The sequence below is a fragment of the Octopus bimaculoides genome, chromosome 9 (genome assembly GCF_001194135.2).
Source record: "Octopus bimaculoides isolate UCB-OBI-ISO-001 chromosome 9, ASM119413v2, whole genome shotgun sequence".
Classification (NCBI taxonomy): domain Eukaryota; kingdom Metazoa; phylum Mollusca; class Cephalopoda; order Octopoda; family Octopodidae; genus Octopus; species Octopus bimaculoides.
In genome coordinates, this window is record NC_068989.1 from 17,279,266 (window position 1) to 17,283,905 (window position 4,640).

The following is a 4,640-nucleotide window of genomic DNA, read 5'->3' on the forward strand; positions in this document are numbered from 1 at the left end:
ATATATATATATATATATATATATACATACACATATATACAGATAGATAGATAGATAGATAGATAAATAGATAGTATTTCAACAAAATTAAAATAGATTTTATATGTGATGCAGCTGATTCATTATGTATAAAATGAATGAAAGAATCCCATGGTGATCATGTAGGATGTTTTAGGATTCTATTTGACCCCGGGACACCATTCACCAGTTGTTCACATTCTATTATAAAGTGTTTGTTTTATAACAAAACACTTATTTCTCAGATACATACATACATACATACATACATACGTACATACATACGTACATACATACATACATACATACACACACATATATATATATATATACAAGCGAAAGAGAGGCGGGACCAGATTGTAACATTCATGACATCTTCAACACTAATAGTAAGCATATAGTGAAAATACCAAACAGAATTATGTTAAGGTGTTCATCACAACAAGTGTATACGAGCGAATGAATTTATCTGACTTCTATCGAACTTTGAATAGCTGAGAATGTAAAACCTCCGGAATTTAACTCCGAAAATAGATAGACATTTCTGAATATTGCTAGTTTGGCCTCAGTATGTTTATGTGTGTATGTCGGATGTTCTTTGCATTTTATCTCATAAACTTCTCTTACAACAGTAAGAACTGTTTCTGATGTAGACGCAAAGTCAGTAATAATGAGATAGAGGTTACTTGATTGTATCAATCTCTGTACTCAACGGATGCTTATTTTATAGATCCCAAGAGGATGAAAGGCAAAGTCAACCTTGGTAACATTTGAACTTAGAACGTAAAGGACTGGTAACAAAAAATACAGCTAGGTATTTTGTCCGGTGCGGTAAAGATTCTTCTAATTTATTGTCCTTAACAACAACAACAACAACAACAGCAGCAGCAGCAGCAGAAGCAATTAGGAGGACGACGACAACAACCACAGCAACAATAACAATAATAATAATTTCTAATACAAGGACAAACCTTGAAATTTTGCGGGAGGGGACTAGTCAATTGGATCGACTCCAGTACTCAGCTGATACTTATTTTATCGACCCCCCCCCAAAAAAAAAGATGAACAGCAAAGCTGACCTCAGCGGAATTTGAACTCAGAAGGTAAAGACAGACGAAATACCGTTCAGCATTTTCATGGTACAGTAACGATTCTGCCAATCTAACGGCCTTGTTGCCAACAGCAACAAAGCAGAGCAACAATAGAACAACAATAGTAATGGTTTCATATTTTAGCACTACGGGGCAGCAAATTTTAGGGGGAGGGGTTAATTGGTTACATTGCCCCAGCTCTCAACTGGAGCTTATTTTACAGAAAGGATGAATAATGATAATAATAATAATAATAATAATAATAATAATAATAATAATAATAATAATTCTTGTTTTATTGGCCATAAGGGCTAACATAAATGAAAAACATGTAAGGACAAAGACCGGACGAAAGGTATAAAGGGTTTTGTCCGAAAAGGAAACACTCGTGTAAATAATAATAATAATAATAATACGTAAAATACTGTCTATGTGATCTCAGATTTTAAAACAAACACATAATGTTCTTATGGTTTCTTAAACATTCTCTAGAACAACACTATGTACAAATCGAAATATATGGTACCCTAGGCATAACACCTACATGAACTTCTAACTTGTTGTCTCTTGAGGTCTCTGGGTGAATACATAACAAAAACACCAGGACTTACAAATATATATAACATACAGAAAATTGCACTACTGGGCACTGCACACATCCTACGCAAAACACTTTCAGTACAGTAACCATAAGAGCACCACAGCAAACCACAGCACATACCCAAGGCGCACAGAGCTGCGCTCGGTAGTGAAGTGAAAACACGTTATAAAAATAAAACTACTGAACAATAATAATAATAATAATAAAAATTCTGGAAATAGAGGTAACTCGAATGTAGAGCCTAAAAACAATTCCTATCATAGAAGGTGCATTAGGCATGATAAAAAAACATTCAGACAAATACATAACAAAAACACCAGGACTTACAAGTATAAATAACATACAGAAAAATAGCACTACTAGGCACCGCACATATACGTAAAACACTTTCAATACAGTGAAAATAAGAGCTCCACAACAAACCACAGCACATACCCAAGGCACTTGATAAAAATAAGACTACTGAATAATAATAATAATAATAATAATAATAATAATAATAATAATAATAATAATAATAATAATAATAATCCTTTCTACTATAGGCACAAGGCCTGAAATTTGGAGGAAGAGAATAGTCGATTACATCGACCCCAGGACGTAACTGGTTCTTATTTCATCGACTATGAAAGGATGAAAGCAAAGTCGATCTCGACGGAATTCGAAATCAGAACATAAAGAGAGACGAAATGCCGCTAAGCATTTTGCCCGGCGTGCTAACGGTTCTGCTAGTCTGTTGTCCTTTATAATAAGAACAACAAAGCAAAAACGAGGACGACAACAACAACAACAAGAACAATAATGATAATGTTTTCACATTTTAGCACAAGGGCCGGCAATTTTAGTGGGAAGTGGGTTAATCGATTGCAAAGACCCAGTGTTCAACCGGTACTTATTTTCACCGAGAGGATAAATAATAATAAAAGTAATAATAATCGATGTTATTACCTTCCGTAAGTAATGATTGTCAGCCAGAGAATAAGATGATATCGTTGTCGAAGTCAGGATTAGTGAAAGAAAAATGTATAAATGCAGACGACACTCAAAATCTACAAATATCCGTAAGATCAGTGAACAACAAACTCTGTTTTCCTCTCACTCTCTCTGCCTCTCTCCCCCTTTCTTTTCGACGCTCATCTTCAGTGTGTGTGTGTGTGTGTGTGTGTGTGTGTGTGCGTGCGCGTGCGCGTGCAACGTGCGTGCATGTGTATGTGAGTGTGTGTGAGTGTGTGTGTGTGTGTGTGTGTGTGTGGCTTTGGTTACGATTGTGTTTTACGTGCAAAGTTCAAGCATCTTTATCACAATTTTGTGACAAGGTATCTCAGATAAATACAGAAAAAGAAATTAAAATAGTATACAGGTTGCCCCCGTTTTACATTGAGAAAGTATTGTTAGACGAGACGGCGTATACAAAATAGGTGCAAAATCAAAATTAATTCATTATATTACGGACGAAACGAAGATATGATCCAGATATCCAAATATTAAAATCCTTTTTATTTTCTCTAGTAACTACTTTCTACATAAGATTTTAGTAATAATGCGGTTTCATATAATAACATATTCTCTTTACTCTTTACTCTTTTACTTGTTTCAGTCACTTGACTGCGGCCATGCTGGAGCACCGCCTTTAGTCGATCAAATCGACCCCAGAACTTATTGTTTATAAGCCTAGTACTTATTCTATCGGTCTATTTTGCCGAACCGCTAAGTTACGTGTACATAACCACACCAGCATCGGTTATCAAGCAATGCTAGGGGGACAAACACAGACACACAAACATACACACAAACACAAACACACACACACACACACACATATATATATACATATATACGACGGGCTTTTTTCAATTTCCGTCAAGCAAATCCACTCACAAGGCTTTGGTCGACCCGAGGCTATAGTAGAAGACACTTGCCCAAGATGCCACCCAGTGGGACTGAACCCGGAACCATGTGGTTGGTAAGCAAGCTACTTCCCACACAGCCACTCCTACGCCTATATAACATATATGAATAATCACTTTGTAAAATGCGTTCTGAATAGCTAAAAACATTGTTAGCTTTGTACATAGTGGTTCGCGTCCGAAGTTGATGATGTAATTTTTATAGCACCACGGCGTTGATCTCTCAATCCAGCAATGGCACTTAATGTGAATTAGCTCTGCGTTGATAGTCTTGATATGGCCATCACCTGTTAACAGATCAAGATGAATGCCATGCACTTTCCTAAACTATGAACTCAGATTTGTTTGCCGTGTTTTTCTTTTACTCTTCTTCAGAATTTAAAAATAAAGCATTATGCCTTCCTTTAAATCAGTGGTTCTCAACCTGGGTCTATATGACCCCAGAAGGTCCATATAATATTTTTAGGTTTCTATGAAAACATTTCCTTTAGATGTATGTGTTGCAAGAAACAGCTAGGTTTCTTTCTCTAGCATCATACGCAGTTCAACCTACACAAGTTAATTTTTTTAAAAAACAAAATAGGAATTTTAAAAGTAGTATTTATAAACTAGTTTTTAAACATTGAATGGCTATGAGGGACCGCCACAATAAAATAGTGACCAAAGGAGTCCATGAATAAAAAAAAGGGTTAGAAACCACTTTAAACAATCTTTTCGAAGCCACTTCGATTCCTGTAACCCATTTCGTAAAACACAATCAAAGAATTATCATTAGAAAGAAATAGATTTAAGGTTTTATTGTCTTCACAACACTCTTCAATTCATTTTGTCTTCTGTATCCAGATGTTTCATTAAATCTGACAATTCTTCAGAAAAGTACTTTTTATTGCCTTTTCTGTCAGCCATCAATACTTACAATCCCAATGCACACGTCTCCTCCCCTTTATATACACTTTATTATAACTCTTGCACTTATGGCCGTAACACAGTTTCACGCGCGCACACACACACACACACACACAC

General features: G+C 35.7%; 1 protein-coding gene across 1 annotated transcript in view; it reads right to left on the reverse strand.

The window, feature by feature from the left end:
- Window positions 1–2,829, reverse strand: part of LOC106872607 (uncharacterized) — a 52,519-nt gene extending 49,690 nt beyond the window's left edge. Inside the window, exon 1 of the mRNA XM_014919643.2 lies at window positions 2,659–2,829. The gene's annotated coding sequence lies outside the window, so the exon portion shown is untranslated. The remainder of the gene's footprint in view (window positions 1–2,658) is intronic.
- Between the last annotated feature and the right edge of the window lie 1,811 nt (window positions 2,830–4,640).